This window comes from Acinonyx jubatus, chromosome B4, assembly GCF_027475565.1.
Source record: "Acinonyx jubatus isolate Ajub_Pintada_27869175 chromosome B4, VMU_Ajub_asm_v1.0, whole genome shotgun sequence".
NCBI classification, from domain to species: Eukaryota; Metazoa; Chordata; class Mammalia; order Carnivora; family Felidae; genus Acinonyx; species Acinonyx jubatus.
In genome coordinates this window covers 1,554,726-1,573,725 of record NC_069387.1, presented here as the reverse complement: position 1 = coordinate 1,573,725, position 19,000 = coordinate 1,554,726, and the positions used below count along the sequence as shown (strand labels likewise).

General features: G+C 45.9%; 1 long non-coding RNA gene across 1 annotated transcript; it reads left to right on the top strand.

Moving 5' to 3' along the window:
• Positions 1-1,365: 1,365 nt before the first annotated feature.
• Positions 1,366-18,469, top strand: LOC128316262 (uncharacterized). Its single transcript, XR_008299862.1, has 3 exons — positions 1,366-1,862; positions 12,076-12,186; positions 16,779-18,469. It is a non-coding gene; the product is annotated as an uncharacterized LOC128316262 (long non-coding RNA).
• Positions 18,470-19,000: the final 531 nt, after the last annotated feature.

Sequence of the window (19,000 nt, the reverse complement as noted above, 5' to 3'; positions counted from 1 at the left end):
TATGTAACGTAAATTATGTGTTATATACGTATATAGTTCATACTGTTTCTCAGATTTCCTCCTATTGTACGTGGCAAGAAAATCCACATGTGTATGTAGCTGCGTTTGAATGAACGCGTTATCAAAATGGAATGTGCTAGGAGGAAATGTGTTGCAGTGAATGTTTTAACATAACCTAAACCCTTTCTGAAATGACACGCTAGAAAGTCGCTTGGGCTGCTCTTCTGTTTCTACGTACTGAAATGGGTAATACCACCCTCTCTCGCAAAAACGTTACAATTATCCTGGTGTTAAGGGAAAAATAGGAAAAGCAGGTGTTAAGTCTCAGAAAACTAGAGACAAGTAACTGTCCTGCTTATTTTTTTCAAGGTTGTCTCATATTTTAGAAATTATTTTGCTGCTCTACTGTTTATATTTATGGGGTAGGGGGCACCTGGGTGGCTCAGTCAGTTGCACTCAGGTCATCATCTCCCAGTTCGTGGGTTTGAGCCCCACATCCGGCCAGCTTTGGATTCTCTGCCCTTCCCCCACTCACAATCTGTCTCTCTCGACAATAAATAAGCATTAAAAAACATTTACAGAAAACAAAAAAAAAACCCTGCTTTTTTCTACTCCACAGTTTATGGATGAGTCTAAACCCTTTTTTGTTGTTGTTGTGATTTAGGAAATAAAACCCTGAAAGGTTAATGAATCCCCAACTTCTACAGAGGTGGTCAACAAGAGAGCTGTTGAGAATTCTAAGTCGCTTTCCACACTTCTGTCCGCCTGTCTGTGTCCACGTTTATCCATAGCCATCCGCCTCGAGGCCTATGTCTCTGTCTATCTGTCTGTCTATCTGCCTGTCTATCTATCTGTCTGTCTGTCCATAATTGTGGTTAATTGCATGTGTCTACTTGACTAGGCCATCGTGCACCCAGACATTTGGTCACCAGTGAATCCAGGTGTCTCTTGAGTGTCTCTGGATGAGATTAACATTTGAAGCAGGGGATGAGTAAAGAGATCCCTCTCCCCAGTGTGGGTGGGCTTCATACGATCTTTTGGAGACCTGAAGAGAGCAAAAAGACTGAGTGGGAGGAATTCTGTCTTTCCGTCTTTGAGCTGGGACATTGGTCTTCTACTGTCCTTGGACTCAGACTCAGACTCAAAGCTGAGCCACCGGGCCCCCGGGGTCTCCGGCGTATGCGTGGCCGACCCCGGGCATCTCAGCGTCCATAATCACGTGAGCCCACTTCTTCCAAACACTCGATCTGTGCTCTCTCCCTCCGTACGCACACATCACATGTATGTGCGTACGTTCTGTGCTCGCGCATGCGCAAATGTTCATGCCGCACGCACAGGCACACACAGGAGTGGTGCGGCCATAGTCCGGCCACTCCTCGCGGGTCGAGGCGGACTCCTGCTGGTCGTTACCAGCACAGGTAACTGTCAGGATGAGTAGGGGGGTGGTGAAATCGTGCCCACCCGGCCCTGGAACAAGGCACGTGTCCCTCAGCAAGTAGACACATGCTGCTGGGCCTCTGAGCCTACACAGCAGACATAACTCGAGAGTTCATCTTACGCATTTTCCTCCTTTAAAACAATCAGCAGCTGGGATGCTTTTTTATACAGTGTCTCCTGCTGACTGCTGTCACAGCTTCTGCTGCTCATCCCGAGGCCTGTCTCTGCGCCGTGTTGCTAGGCAATGCCTGGCCTGGCCGGATTTAAATAAACGCGCAGACAGCACCCAGAACACGGTCCTCCGCCCACTGATTGCTCCTCGCACCAAAGCTGGAAGCAGGGAGACCCTTCATATGGTCCACAGGGGTACTTTGACATAGTCGGAGGAGTTATTTTCAAGAATTAAGTCTAGAAACCCTGACAAGGTAAAAACTGTATGGGAATAAGTAAAAAGATGCATTCCTCTTAAAAAGTCGGAATTTGGCAATTAGTGATGGTTTCATCACATCCCATCCCCAGAACAAATTTAATGCTAAACCTCTTTTAAAAATTTTCCTTACGCTCATGTTTTCTATAAAACTAATGTTTATTGCCTGTAATGCATTTATTCTACCCATATTCACTGGAGTGAAATTTCTTATAGTGAATAATATTTAATGTCTTTGGATCTCAGAATCAATTATTCAGAAATATTTACTAAAGGCGTATGCAAAAGCACTCAGCAAGAGGGGCTCCCGGCCGGTTCAGTCAATAGAACATACAACTCTAGCTCTCTCTTGGGATTGTGGGTTCAAGCCCCCACATTGGGCTTACAGCCTACTTTAAATAAACAAATAAACGAATTTGTAAAACGTATTCAGCAAGACATTTTATGGAATATAATGACAGAGAAAATATGGTTCTTGCCCTCCATAAAATTAGTCTAATCTTCTTATGAATACCCATTCGTATTTCACAGAGAATATGCCTTCATTTTGTGGGTGTTTTTCTGATTATCTAAATAACATGCGCCTATTGTAAGAAAACAAAGTTTTACTCACTCGGATGGCACCGTCACTGGGCACAGTACTCGACACTTGGCTGCCCTCCAGGAGTATTTGCAAAGGAGGGACAAATCAAACGAATGGACACAATACAATAAACTTCAAGACAGGCTTAGATATGGTCTCACTACCCCCCCCCCCCCCCCGCCGTTACCTACGCCCTCAGTGTCCCCATAAACGCAGGATAGATAGTCATGTATATGAGTGGAAGGGGTCAAGTTGAAGCTGGAGGAGGCTGCACAGGGTCCTCAGTGGCACCACGGGTCACTCACGGTGTCCCTGGGGGGGACATGATGCACATTGTGACACAGCCCAAGGGAAGTCCCCTCTCAGCGGCCGGAGGGACTCATTGGGGACTCTGTTCTTGATGCTTCCTCAGTGCCAGACCAGCACACATGTTCTAGAGCAACGTCGCAGAGACAGAATCCCATTTGTGACCAGAAGGGGTTCAGTCAGCTCCAAAAAAATGATGTGTAGCACTTAGCTGGAGCAAAAGAGGGTCTTAGAAAACAAGGTCTGAAAGGGAGGAGCAGAGAAGACAGGAGAGGAGAGGAGAGAGGGAGAGAGAGAAAAAGAGGGAGAGAGTGAAAGAGAAAGAAAAAGAAAGAAAGAGAGAGAGAGAGAGAGAAAGAAAGAAAGAAAGAAAGAAAGAAAGAAAGAAAGAAAGAAAGAAAGAAAACAAGGTCCTTATTAGAAGGGAGGTCGACTGAAAAAGAATTAAGCATAAACTGAAGCCAGTTTTTTTCCTTTGGAGTTTGTTGTCTCTCCAAAAAAAAAGTGTGCAACAACTTAGGAATCATCTGTGGGACATTTCCCACATCATATTTTATGCAAATCATAATCATTCCATATGTTGTTTGGCTTGTTTATGAAGTTCAAAAGTAACTATTTAGAAAAATGCATGCCTAATGGCATCTGAAAAAGCTTATGCTTTTAAAGAGAAGCCCATATGTCACTGGTAACAGATACATTTTCCCAAGATGTGGAGACTCTTTGTAAGTAATTTCTTCTTCCATAAATTAATCTTCCCTGCCCACCTTGGCTTTGCTTTTATATAAAAAAGGCAAGATATCTCATCTTTTCAGCGGGAGTTAGATTGCATAGTACATTTAGTTATGTCGCCCTACCCGATGTTTGTTGCAAGCACACTCTTAGGTTATTTTTGCCCATGTTTATGATGAGTTACACTCACATTAAAAGATGTTACGATTTTTTAAAGAAAAGTCTGCGCATTGTGCACCTGCATGATTTCACTCAGAGGTGAATATCTTCGCATCCGTGTGCCATTGCACACCAAAGTTCCCTGTTCAAAGAATCACGGAAGTCACCGAGGACCCCGTCTTCCCCCTGAAGACGGACATCTGGAGTTCGGCAGCCTGGAGGAATCTTGGAAGAGTGACAGAAAGACCATGATACCCCACTTGCCCTGATTCCTCACCAACAGATCTGGGAGCTTCTGTGGGTGTTGGCTGTTTCTGAGCCAAGGCCAGTCTGAGGCTGAAATCACAAAGACGGGGTTGGTTTCTGGGATGTGGGAGCAGACGCTGCATGGACCGAGCTGTGTCCACACGAAATTCTTGTTTTGAAATCTAGTTCCCAGGACCTCAAAATGTGAGTGTATTTGGAGAAGGGACCTTTAAAGAGGTGACTGAGGTGGAATGAGGTGACTAATCCAATCTGACTGGGGTCCTTATAAGAAGAGGAGGTCAGGACACAGACACACATGGAGGGACGGCCACGTGAGGACACGAGAGAAGACGACGCCTGCACGCTCAGGACAGAGGCCTCGGGAGGAACCAGCCCTGACCACGCCCAGATCCCGGACTCCCTGCCTCCAGCATGCGGCACCGTGAGTGTCTGTTGTTTAAGCCCGAGTCTGGGATACCTGTTACGGCAGCCCCAGCTGACTAATGCGGGGGGCATGGGGATTGTGGGGGCTCAGAAAGAATCTTCTGGAACATGGCCCCCTTGGAGGGGTGGCTGAGAGCAGCTTTCTGTTGGGTGACCCACCTCCCAGACCCCAGTGGGGGTCACCTCCCCAGCCACCAGAGGGGGTCACCTTCCCCAGCCTCCAGAGGGGTCATCCCCCCCAGCCACCAGAGGGGTCATCCCCTCAGCCTCCAGAGGAGGTCACCTCCCCTGGCTTCTAGAGGGGGTCACCTCTTCTGGCCTTCAGAGGGGGTCACCTCCCCAGCCTCAGAGGGGGTCGCCTCCCCCAGCCTCCAGAGGGGTCATTCCCCCCCAGCCACCAGAGGGATCATCCCCCCCAGCATCCAGAGGGGTCATCCCCCCCAGCCACCAGAGGGATCATCCCCCCAGCCTCCAGAGGGGGTCACCTCCCCTGGCCTTCAGAGGGGGTCACTTCCCCAGCCTCCAGAAGGGGTCATCTCTCCGGGCTTTCAGAGGGGATCACCCCCTGGCCTCCAGAGGGGGTCACCCCCCTGGCCTCCAGAGCAGACAGCAGCTTTCTCTCCTCGTCTTCAGAGACAGCTTTGCAAACGTACATGGAGCATGTGTGTGAAGTCCTGGGTTACTCTGCAGCCCGTGTAGGCCTTCACTGGCAAGTGCATTGTAAGAGATTCTTCATTAAGCGTCGTCGGAAACAGAAGATGAGAGCATGGAGTGAACCCCCCCCCCCCCAGGAAGTCTTACCGTGGTCCTGATGACACCAGAATATGCATTTAAAACCAAAATACAGTCTTCCTCGGGGCCCAAGGGTCTCCGTTGTGGCCATGAGCCAGAAAATAATTTTTAAAATGCACTAGGATTATTATTTTGGGGGTAAATTTTATGCATATTTCCCCTATGTTGACATTCAGCAGACTAATTTATTCACTCGCAAGCTTTAGAAGAGTCTGTGGGGATGCCGGCAAGAAGACAAGATTTGATTATCAGTCGTAAATCAAAATTCCCCCAACTAGATGCTCTTGGCTAATAGCACTAATATTTTCTAGGCATGGAGAATAATCTCTACAATGCTAGAAAGCAACTTGAGCTCCTGTAAATGACGGACAAAAACATATGTATTTACCTTCAAATAAACTTTCACAAAATGCAAAGCTTTGGTTCTGGGTCTGTTGTTTCTTTAGTCTAGTGACGAAAACAAAACAATTGTTTCCACAATAAGTGAGGGTCTTTGGCCATGAGATTTTGTTTAAAAATGAACAAGGAGATGGAGCGCCCAGGTGACTCAGTCGATTGAGTGTCTGACTCTTGATTTCGGCTCCAGGTCGTGATCTTGCTGTTTGGTGAGATTGAGCCCCACGTCGCGTTGGGCTCTCTGCTGACAGCACGGAGCCTGCTTGGGATTCTCTCTCCCCTTCTCTCTCTGCCCATCCTCTGCTGTGCTCTCTCTCTCTCAAAATAAATAAATAAACATTAAAAAAAAAAAGCTTTAAAAAAACCGAGGGTCGCCTGGGTGGCTCAGTCGCTTAAGTGTCCAACTTCAGCTCAGGTCATGATCTTACAGTTCATGAATTCGAGCCCCGCGTCCGCCTCTGGGCTGACAGCTCAGAGCCTGGAGCCTGCTTCGGATTCTGTGTCTTCCTCTCTCTCTGCCCCTTCCCCGCTCATGCTCTGTCTGTCTCTCTCTCAAAAATAAACATTAAATTAAATTTTAAATAAATAAATAAATAAATAAATAAATAAAAGCTTTTTAAAAAACTTTTGAAACTGAATAAGGAGAGGCATTAACATAGAGTTTTCAAAGTACTGCAGAATGAGGGTGTTGCTTTCCATCACTGAGTAAAAAATTATCAAAATCTCAGCAGCTGAAAGGAGCATGGATGGGCCGTCCGGCGGCCAGGAGTCTGGACACAGCTTCAGTGGGTCTTAGGCGATCTCACTCGGAGCTCAGGATTTTCTTCTGGGCTTGTCGGCAGGACTCAGCTCGTCGCAGCCGTGGAGTCTGGGGTCCGGGTTTCTCTGGCTGTCACCGGGGAGCCCGCAGCCGGGGTGACTGCCTGAGAACCAGCAAGTTCAAGACCAACAGCAGAATGTCCCCTTCAGCCACCAAGATGGTGACAGGGCTCCCCTTTGCCATATTGTGCTGGTGAGAGGCCAGTGGCAGGTGCCACCTGCACTCAAGAGGAGGGGCCCCCTGATATGACTCCTTGGGCGTCCCCGTGATGCCACCAGCACAAGGGGAAGAGAAGTTTAAAGACTAGTGACAACATAACACAGCAGAAGGTGAATTCCTGAGGAACCAGAGGAAATCTAGAGAAGGGGTGAGTGGTTCGTAGGGGGCCATAATAAGACATGGTCTCTGTAAACTAAAGGTGAAGCCAAACATAGGAGAGACGCCCACACTCGGGCAACATGAAGGTGAGGACACACGGGGGATGGGGGGGAAGGGGGGCAAAGCCTGGAACATGCAAGAACTCAACTTCACTTTGGAATTCATCAAAATGTAAAATCGAACGGCACACAGAAAAGTGACATGGAAACAGCTACATTAGCAAAGAAAGAGGCTGAGGAGATGTGAGTCAAGCTGAGGTGACAAAAATTGAGGCAGAGACAGAAGGTCTAAGTTGAAGATATATTTGGTGAACCCGAGGAAGAATGTGGAACAACGGGAACAGAAGCCAAGACCAAAGCAAAATCTGAAAGTAAGAATGGACAAGCGTGTGCCGATTATTTTTTTTAATTTAAATAAAATAATAACAGAAAATAGGGCAAGTTTTAATAAATCATAAAACTTGATAGAGTAATGTACAGGCATATTGATTAAGCAAATTCCAATGCATGAATAAAGATCACACTAGCCTCGTAATCCTGTCCAGCCTTAATTTTTAAAGGACATCGTGCCTCATTTTTAGGCAACTTGCAGTAAAAACAGGAACCCGAGAATTTTATAAGCGGCCAGGTTTTCACTGACAGGTCGTGGCAACAACAACACTATCAGCAATAAATGACATGCAGATTATAAACCCGTCTCTTGTCCTTGAAAAGAAAGAGAATTTAAACACAATTTCGGCTATGAATTTATTGGACAGTAAGCAATTCAAATGCAAACGGAAGTAATTTAGGTCTAAACTAGGACCAGAAGTATGGACTATAATTGCCAAAAATATGGACTAAATAAATTGACATTGAAACTGTCAAGCATAAACCTGGGCCCAATGTTTTAAATGTGATAAAATACTGGTCACTATATCAGATATTTTAAAACGAAATTTTTTTAGAAAGATCAGGTATTTTTTAATATGGATATAAGGAATGGCGTGAGTAATAAAGAGTAATAAATCACTCGCCTCACAGAAGCCAAAACACGGTTTTAATCGTTACGTAGGTAAAAACATAAGCACTTAAAGGAATACTTTTGTATTCCTTTTCCAAACAACTGGTGTAGATAAACAGAGAAATAAGCAACAAAGACCGGGGGTGGGGGGAGACCCAGAAAACAAAAACAAATAAATAAAAACACGGTAAAAGAAAACAGTAACTCCCTAAAAGACAATCTAACGTTGGGTTAGAAAACCATTTGAAACAGTGTCACCAAAATGCAGAGATCTATCCAGAGTGGGGTATTGAGAATCTTATCGGCTTTGACATAACAAACGGATATAAAAGAGCGTAAAACACAAAATAAATATGCAAGTATCACAAATACAAAGATCTCCAATTTGGCATTATATGCTAAAAGACAGACCCGTTTCGGCGCCCATACCCAGAACTGATGCTGTGGGAAGTCATTCATAAATCCCCAAGGGTGGAAAATGGACCAGCGGCATTTGCTCAACACAATGTGACACAATCTCAGAATTTTAAATGTGCCCCTTGCATACGTGTGGGTATATATATATTTTTTTCCTAAATGACAAGCGTTGCGTAGAATGTCTGTTTTGGAATTTAGCTTTTGACTCAGAGGTTCATTCCCAATTTACTAAACTGATCGACCCATTACCTCCACACCCACGATGAGCTCTGATTTCTACAGCTGAGCCAAGTATTCATCACGTTCTGCTCATGATTTATTTCTGTTTTCAAATGAGCAAGATAAAGAATAGGTAAAGACACAGATAAAAATGTGTTTAGTGTCCCGGCTGTAGAAAGTTCATCTAGGGTGTTAGTCACGGCTTCATTTCTCAAAAGGTAGCCTATGCCTATGGATATTATCAAAGCTCTGCTCCTTTAGAAAATACAGTAACTATCAAAACCAGCATGCGGAGACCCCACCTCCACCCCCAGCATTCCTGGGCAGGACATTCCCCTAAGAATTATACAAAATGGCTGTTAAGAAATTTCCATATAAAGGAAACCGCCAGGTTCTTCTTCTGAAAGACCAGCCAGTCCTCTCCTACAGACAGGAGTTTTACAGGTTATTTACTGAGGAGAAGCCTGTACTGTGTTTCCAAGCACCTACCGGATCCACAGAGAAAGCAGTCCTGCAAGACACCTGCCTCGACCCTGACCCCAACCCCGTGTGTGTCCCCTTCCCCTCTTATCCCACACATTTGCATTTCAAGGCTCTGCCTCACATTGCACTCAGCAGCCTGTGGGGACTGGCAGACAGCTGCAGGGGGTGCGGGGGTGGGGGGGACAGAGCATTCGCTCCCCAAACACCACCCTAAAAATAGCTGGAAGAGAGGCAGTGTGGCACGGGGAGAAAATTACCCTTCTACTTTACCAATTATGCCCCGAGAACACGAATTTGTAAATACAGATGATATCTAGACCGCTTTTCTTTTGTGGCTTTTATTCCCCCATGCGATCCCAGCTCTTTGGTGTGTTTGTTTAGAATCACAGGAGAATGGATGAATGGTACACTCATTGACAAGCTTCAAACACAGGAAGAGAAGCTGTGCCGTGAGTAAATAGCCACTTGGATGTATAGAGAGGCTTTGACTTAAATATCAAAGAAAACCCACTGCGTCTCCCTCGAGGATGTGTGCTACATCCAGGGGTGTGTCCACAGCAGGTTGATCGGTTCCCCTTCACTAGAAACCAAGCCCATTCCCTTCTTCATTTCCAGCGTCTGCGAAGAACTCTTCCCCTCGCCCATCCCAGAGCGGTTACTGTCTCACATTCAACTTCAATCCCATCCCCTTTTCCTAGTTTCTGTGCATGGGTACACTGTGCCTGTTCTGCGCCCTTCGGTGCCCTGCGTAAAGCTGGCCACGCCGCCTCTCCTAGAGAGGATGCCGATTGATTAAAAGTGATGCTTCACCTGCAACACATTTCAACAGGATGATGCTCTTTTCAGTTACCATAAAAACGTTATTGGAATTTAGGTCGTCCTCTGTAATATAAATAACAGCTGCCTGCCTCCGCCAGGGGGACTCGAGGACCCCCTGCCCTGGCCCGACTGCCGTGCACACCCTCCAAGATTCCCCAGGCTCAGTCCAGATCTGCCTCGCGGGATTCACCACAGAGCTGACGCAAGAAGCGTATGCACTGGAGGAGCATCCCCGTGGCGTGTGGTTGTGATTCCTGCAAGTGACCTGCTTTCTCACATTCACACTGGCCACTTGGCTTTCTCTCCTTGCCTGCCCTCAGGCGATGTCCCGTCACCCTTGTTCTGGCCGGCTCTGTGCTCTGCCCCTCTCTTAGCATTTCTTCTTTCCTTCTGCAGAACACTAAGTACATTCAAGTTGGTTTGTCATATTGAGAAAAACATCCCTTTGCCCTGACTCCGTGGGGGACACTGACGCCGAGGGTCATACCTCGATCTGCACTGATGGCAGAAAATAGCTTTCCAAACAACGACTTTCTCTTTGAAAGGAGTTTTGACGCCTGACGTGGAACCAGAAATGTATCCTTCACCTAACAAATGAGTGCGCAAACATGGAGAATGTCAGATAGTCACAAACGGCTTTCGGGTACCTAGTTTAAAGGTGCGATGTAATTCTTAGTATTTGAATCATGTCTACATGAAGCAAAAATAATGAAAAATGAAAAACTCATTCTTTCAGATTCCCTGCACTCAAAATTCCAAACAATTAACTTGCATGCTTGCACGATTTTTTTACCGATTTGGTAGAATATGTAAGTTGCTCAGGCATCGCACAGAGGCAACCTAAGACATCCGTCTTGATTTCCTTATTCCCTCAGGTACCATTCCCTAATAAATATATGCACTCCAGAAAGCCAATGTCATAAATATAGACAGCTGACTCATCGTGCTAACAGGATTTCAGTCGTTTCTCCAAAGAATGTGCAAAGCAATTCAGCTCCAATCCAAGTGGAAAAAAAAAATCTCTAAAACTTGTATTTTTAGCAAGCATCTTACTTCATTATATAAGAATGCTGAGGAAAAGTGTAAGGCCATCCCCGATGCAGGCCACCCTCCTGAGGGCACGCCCTGCACTTTTCCCCAGGTGCTAAGATTGTGCTTTTACTCCTCAGGGAGTTCCTAAAATATCAGCCACAATCAATCGATTGAGATTATGGGATTATATATGAGAAATATACATATATATATATATATATATATATATATATATATATATATATATATGAGATTATAGCCACAATCAGTTATGGAGAATCTGTCCTGTCCAGAGCCCTGTACTTGATGCCCTGGGACGAATAATGAAACTAAGACATGGCCTCACCCCAAATTACATCACGAGGCAGTCCTAAAACTGGCATGAACCTCACAGTGGATCATGAGGTCATAGGTGGGTTGCAGCCGGTGGCACGGCAGAAGCCCAGAAACAGGGAATCGTGACGGTCTGCGGGAGCAGGTAGAGGATGTGTGAGCGTGCGTGTGCCCGTGTCGTGCGTGTTGCGTGCGTGTGTGTGTTCTGTGCACACGTGAGGACCACAAGTCTTGAGGATACATACACAGCCAGCCCAGGGCATTCGCAAAACGCCAGGGTAAGAACAAGGAGTTTACGGAAATCTTACTTTGAACCCTAAAGGACGAGTGAGACACAAGGGTGATACGCAGTCGCTTTGTTTTCACAGGCGGTGACACATCCAGCAAGGACTGCAGTCCCACACGTTTGGGACCCGTCTGGCCTCTGTGTCAGTCGGGTAAATGCAGCAAAATGGAGACCGGGTCATTTAACCTCGCCATGATGATTTTTTTTTCTCCGTTGTTCACTTCTAGGCCCCGTTCTTCCTTTTGAAAGCCAGTCTTTGCACCAGTGACCTTAACTCCCCGTCTTGCACCCTTGTAACTCCATAGCTTGCGGGGCTTCCAACCAGGGTGGTGGGGAGTCCCCAGTCCTGCTCTTTGGAAAGCTGCCTCAAGCTGGGCCCATTCGGGATCCTTCCACGTTCTCGGCATCCTGTGCGGACACTCCGCTCTTTAGCGGGGAGTCCGAGGGAGGCAGCAGAAGAGAGCCACAGAATTTCACTTTCCCCAGTGGTTCCCACCCATGCCTGGCTCCCTGCCGACACACGGGATGAAAGCAGGAGAGCACGTTGAATGGGGTTGTCCTGTGGAACCGAAGGGAGCCTGCTCAGAGGAAGTGACTGTCACTCGTCGGCAGGGCCCACACATGTCACGCTTCCTGGTTCCTCCGGACACCTCTCCGCCCATGGAAGTAGATGACACGCGTGCCACCAGCTCAGACTTCACTAGAAGCACATGCAACAGGAGACATGTGGATGAGAATAGGATTCTGAAAACAGGTCTCCTTTGCAGGTGCCACTTCTGTATCGGTCACACACACAGAACAAGACAACAAGCACGAAGGAAAAGAAAATATGAAGCAGGAGAAATAGGGATAGTCATTAACTCCAGGGAAGTTCAAAAGTAAGTCAAAACAATTGTTTTGTTTTGTTTTTCCCTTAGGAATGCATTTTTATTTTCACGATTTTGAATTTATGTATTTAAATTCAATTTAGGTACCGTATGGTGTAGCATTTGCTTCAGGAGCAGAACGCAGCGAGTCATCAGTTCCATTCCACACCCAGTGCTCATCCCAGCAAGCACCCCCCTGAATGCCCCTCCCCCATTTTCCCCACCCTCCCCCCTCGTCCCCTCCAGCAACCCTCAGTTTGTTCTCTGTATTTAAGAGCCTCTTATGGTTTGCCTCCCTCTCTGTTTTTATCTTATTTTTCCCTCTCTTCTCCTATGTTCCTCTGTTGTGTTTCTCAAATCCACATATGAGTGAAGCCATATGATATTTGTCTTTCTCTGACTTATTTCGGTTAGCATAATACCCTCTGGTTCCATCCACATTGTTGCAAACGGAAAGATTTCATTCTTTTTGATTGCCAAGTAATACTCCAATGTATATATCACGTCTTTTCTATCCATTCATCCATCGGTGGATATTTGGGCTCTTGCCATACTTTGGCTATTGTCGATAGTGCTGCTCTAAACACTGGGGTGCATGTACCCCTTTGAATCAGCATTTTTGTATCCTTTGGACAAATACCTAGTCTCACAATTGCTGGGTCATAGGGTAGTTCTACTTCAATTTTTTGAGGAACCTCCATACTGTTCTCCAGAGTGGCTGCACCAGATTACATTCCCACCAGCAGGGCAAGAGGGTTCTCCTTTCTCCACATCCTTGCCAACATCTGTTGTTTCTTGTGATGTTAAATTTAGCCATTGTGACAGGTGTGAGGTGGTACCTCACTGTGGTTTTGGTTTGTATTTCTCTGCTGATGAGTGATGTTCAGTATCTTTTCATGTGCGTGTTAGCCATCTGGAAGTCTTCTTTGGAAAAGTGTCTATTCATGTCTTCTGCCCATTTCTTCACTGGATTATTTGTTTTTTGGGTGTTGAGTTTGGTAAGTTCTTTCTAGATTTTGGACAATAGCCCTTTATCTGATATGTCATTTGCAAATATCTTCTCCCATTCCATCGGTTGCCTTTTAGTTTTGTTGATTGTTTCCTTTGCTGTGCAGAAACTTTTTATCTTCGTGAGGTCCCAATAGTTCATTTTTGCTTTGAATTCCCTTGCCTCAGAGATGTATCAGGTAAGAAGTTGCTGTGGCTGAGGTCGAAGAGGTTGTTTTCTGTTTTCTCCTCTATGGTTTTGATGGTTTCCTGTCTCACATTTAGGTCTTTCATCCATTTTGAGGTGTTTTTGTTGTTGTTGTTGTTGTTGTTGTTGTTGTGAATGGTGTAAGCAAGTGATCTAGTTTCATTCTTCTGCATGTTGCTGTCCAGTTCTCCCAGCACCATTTGTTAAAGAGACTGTCTTTTTTCCATCGGATATTCTTTCCTGCTTTGTCAAAGATTAGTTGGTCATACATTTGTGGGTCCAATTCTGGAGTCTCTATTCTATTTCATGTTGGTCTATGTGTCTGTTTTTGTGCCAATACCATGCTGTCTTGATGATTACAGCTTTGTAGTACAGGCTAAAGTCTGGGATTGTGATGCCTCTTGCTTTGGTCTTCTTCTTCAATATTACTTTGGCCCTTTGGGGTCTTTTGTGGTTCCATACAAATTTTAGGATTATTTGTTCTAGCTTTGAGAAGAATGCCAGTGCAATCTAATTGGGATTGCGTTGAATGTGTAGATAGCTTTGGGTAGTGTTGACGATTTAACAATATTTATTCTTCCAGTCCATGAGCACGGAAGAAGCTTAATTCATCTATAATGAAGGGATTAATTGTCATAAGAGGATGTGATTAAAGGAACTCTCGCTCCTACTTGATCATGTAAGAGGTTTCCTCTGATGTCACTCCTCACTGCCTGTGTCCGCTCTCCTCGGTACACAGCTTCTCTCTCTCTATTCCCACATCACCTTCTGCTTCTTTTATCCACTCTGCCCTGAAGCCCGCCTTCATGTCTGAGTTCACATTCCTGTAACTTTACAAGGAGTACGGCTTTCACACTAACCTTGGACTCCATTAATACCTAAACGCACTACTTGGAACTATATTTCCACTTCAAAAATGAATACATGTAGTAAATAATGACTCAAACTTTTAAGACACGCCTTGGGGAAAATAACGTTGGTCTTGGTGTTTTATAACCAAGTGAATCACTTCCAGAAGAATGTTCAGAGGGCTTGAAAGAACCAGGCCTAAGAAAGTACCTGAAAAAAAAATCAACCCAGTGGAACAATTAGTTGCCAAGAAAATTAGGCTAACTAACCCAGAACCCAGTATTTGATATCTGATCCTAATTATGTCTCAGTAAGATGTGGACAAGAGGAGGTTTTGATGGAAGCAAAGTCAACCTACTTATAATTAAAATTGGATTCTCAGTGACTCAGCAGTCAAAGGGCTAAGGAAGCCTTTGGGCGTTTGCCCCCTGAGTTTCCATGCACATCATTAATATATGAAGCTTCTATTTGAAAAACTTTCAAAGCAAAACATGAGGATATTTTACTCTGTTTTAATTTCCGGGCAGGCAAATCAACATTTACTAGAAACATTATATTGCCTTTCTCTGAAATACTGGAAAAGGCATCAACTAATTTTCCAATAATTATGTTTTTGGTTTTTATGTCAACATCTGCAAACCAGACCTTCGTCATCTAGTAAAGTGGACCTCCGTGAGCCACATCAAAGAGAATAGCAGACCCTCTGCAGTTTGGAGCAAGTAACCAGCTGAGGAGAATATGTCCCCTCTGGTTTAGACTGCCTAGCAAAAGAGTGAAATGGAAATGTGGAAATGAAAAAATCCAGTGCCTTGTCGAACAAGCTCTTCCTATGATCACTGACTCTCAAAACAAAACCCATGGTTATAAACCATTGAGTCTGTACTGATAGGCAGAAAGAGAAATCTAATAAAATCATAAATGAGCAAATAAGAAAAAGTTGTTGCCTGGGGATAAGGTGGAAATTATTACCTGGGGGTAAGGGTTGGGAAGAGAGGAAATTTTGGAGGGCGGTATGTATGTTCATTACCTTGATTGTGGGGATAGTTTCTTAGGCGTACACCTATGTTAAAACTGATCAAAGTCTACCTTTTAATTTTTTTTAATGTTTTTTTTTTTAATTTATTTCTGAGACAGAGAGAGACAGAGCATGAGCAGGGGAGGGGCAGAGAGAGAGGGAGACACAGAATCCGAAGCAGGCTCCAGGCTCCAAGCTGTCAGCACAGAGCCTGATGTGGGGCTTGAACTCACAGACTGCGAGATCATTACCTGAGCCAAACTCGGACGCTCAACTGACTGAGCCACCTAGGAGCCCCCAAAGTCTACCTTTTAAAATATGTAGGTAATTGTAAGTCAATTATATCCCAACAAAGCTGTAAAAACAAAGTGAAAAGAATTGTATCTAATTGCAATTTCTGGCTAAGAGCTACATGTTGATGAAGAATCTTTAAAATCTTTGAAATAGGGACACCTGGATGGCTGTGTTGGAGCATGGGACTCTTGATCTCAGGGTCGTGAGTTCAAGCCCCACATTGGCCATAGGACTGACTTAAAAAAAAGAACCTCTAAAATAATCCAACAATCCTTAGTGGTTGGAGCATAGTAACACGGGGAGCATTAAGTTGCAATGTCCATTACCAATAATGAGGTCAGAGAGGTAACTCTGTCGAGTGAATTATTTGTGTGTGAGCTTGTTGAACCTTGATTCTCTTTGGCTTTGTTAGCATAGAGCTTTGGACTGTCCCTTCCACAGGGCACCTGGCCAGACCGGTGGGACTGACATGAAAAGTTAGCTCCACCAAAGATTCAATGAACCCCTAACATAAGGTCTCCCTGGGAGGAGCTGAAAGAACATCCCAATACATCTATTTTATGAGGCTAACCTGATCTTGAAACCAGTCCTTACTGAGGATTAAAAGATAAAGTTTTGTAAGTCAATACCACTCATTAGTAAAAAATAACACAATAGTAAACTATTGACAAATTATAGCATATGTATAAAACACTTTATGTGCATACATATTATATATTCATTTAATGGTATATATATATATACACTATATATTATATAATATATGTATATGTCTAAAATGTGCACATATGCATATATGTATGTGTATATATGTATAATATTTATACATGTGCACGGGCACAATATACATATGTATAATATATGTGTATATATAAAATACTTTATTACCAAATTCTATCAGTCTCCAAAATGTAAGGTTAGTTTGACATTGTGGGGGCAAAACATCACTCAATTCCTGATTCCTCTAGTTCACAGAACTTATTTGTCAATATAAAAAAGCTCAGTTGATGTTTGTCTAATAAACCTATTTACCTTCCTAATTTCAATCCAGCATCCTCAGAACATACAGGAGACGTGTTAAGTTACATGTTAAATGAATTGTTAGACGGTCACAGCCATAGCAAATGGCCCAAAGACCTTGCTGAGTGCCGACAGAGCGTCCGTCCTCTTGGCTGTTGCCCATTCTCTGACACTTGTCCTTGATGTTTCCATATGGCCTTTTGAGTTTATCATTTATGTGATTGTCCCTAGGATGGCATGAGTTCCACAAACACCGAGAACACATCGAAGAAGCTTGCCCGGCTGAGTAACAAGCAGGTGGTTCAGCCGCTGAAGTCCCCCACCACGCAGAACAGATCCCTGGAGGGAGAAAGGCAGAGGAATTGCTTATGATCACCTTCTGTCGCTCGATAGTCAAAGGATGCCCCGTGGGATGTCAACTGCAAGGCTGGGCTGATTCAAAGAGCCAACTTCTACGCCCGTATCACGAGACCTTGTCGGACTTGAGAGGTAGGAGCACCCTCACTCCCGGCTTGTGGGACCTGGGCCGGCCCTCGCTCCCGGGGGGCTGAGCATGGAGAGGCGCAGCAAAGGGGAAGCCAGCCAGGCTGTCTGCTTGTGGACGACCGAGACCTGGGCCAGAGGCGGGAACGAGAACCTGGAGAGGACCACATCTAGGTCCTTAAAGCTGATAAAATGTTATGAACGTCATAAACCATTTTAAACCAAGTGGTCAGACATACTCTTCCCTTAGGCAAGACGATTGCTTTCAACATCTTTCTGCACCTGCTTCCATCCAGAACCATAACAGCAGGGGAGAATCACAGAAGGGACACGGGGGAGGGGGAGTCAGCAGAGTATACGGTGCATCATCATACGGAGGGGGCCCTACACAGAGCACCCCGCTTCGTCCCTGAGGCCACCGTAAGCGAGCATCGCTATTGACACCTACACATGCAGAAACCAGCATCCACGAGGATCAGAGTTACAACTAAGCTAAGTTGTAAGCTGGAAGTTAAGTCCCTTGGTGGCCCCGAGTCTCTGTGCCACCAGGTTGAACCAAGTGATCCTCGGTCAGGAGCATCAACCCTCCTTCCCCGGACCATCCTGTCTTATAGCACAAACATGTTGACATGGTGAATAGCATAGCTCCTCAGTCTCCTGAGTGTGAAAATCGGCTCGGCTGACAGGAAGGAAACAGGACACAGCCCCGTGCGGGTCAAGCTTGGAGGACAGACCCAGACGCACCCGCTGGCCATCTGCAGGAGGTGGCGCAGGGCCGAGACCTGCCGTGTCGATCCCGCCTCTGAGTGACAGGGCCTCCTTCCAGTGCCCCCCACAGCCCTCAGCTCTCTCCACCTAGAGCTGGGACGCTGGGCTCCTCAAGTGTCCTTGCCAAATGCCGGGTTAACCCTTTACTAATCCCGTCCCAGGAAGAGACATCGGTCCAAATGGGTCCTGCCTCCCGCCCCGTGTCCCGACTTAGAAGGGGCCCTCCCGCCCTGCTGTTGGAGACACCAGACTCCTTCCGGTCCGGACGGGACTACAGATCCATTGCGAGCTGTCACACGGTGTGAGCATAATAGGTTTTATACTTAAAACAGATTCCCACCGTGCCGAAGACAGACCCCGAACCAGCACACGTAGCCGGAAGTATTTGCCAGGTTGTTTACCTCGGTACAGGTGATCCTATCATTTTAAATCAACGTTCTCGGGGCGCCTGGGTGGCGCAGTCGGTTAAGCGTCCGACTTCAGCCAGGTCACGATCTCGCGGTCCGTGAGTTCGAGCCCCGCGTCGGGCTCTGGGCTGATGGCTCAGAGCCTGGAGCCTGTTTCCGATTCTGTGTCTCCCTCTCTCTCTGACCCTCCCCCGTTCATGCTCTGTCTCTCTCTGTCCCAAAAATAAATAAACGTTGAAAAAAAAAATTAAAAAAAAAAATCAACGTTCTCCTGCTCATCCCGCGCAGCCCCTTCCCCGGAGGAAGCAAAATCCCCGTGTTACTTCCCACAATGAGGGCTGCATCTGAAACGGCTGCACCTGTTGGCCCAGCACAGTCTCCGACGTCGGGGAAAGTGGATTGCAGAGGACGCTGTTCACTGACAGTGAGGCCGTTCTCTCATCGTCTTGGAGCCACATGACGACAGCGCACAGGGCCAAGCGGACGCTTGCACGAAGAGCGCAGGGCACCTCACAAGCTCCTCGAGTCCCAGGTGCACAGAGGAGTCCGAGCAGCTCACACTTGGAAGAGATCTGAGATCGTTCGGCCCCAACACACCGATCGTACCCGTCCCATCACAGACTTTGGAAAGGTCAGCCCTTGACCCTGGGATGCCAGGAGCCACGACTGAACACATCATAACCGACTTCTGGTCAAGGGTCCTTCTATTAACATACCTGACACCTCACATTTATGATTCTCTAAGTAAATTTCAGAATTTCATTAAAGAGGGGGGCGCCTGGGAGTCTCAGTCAG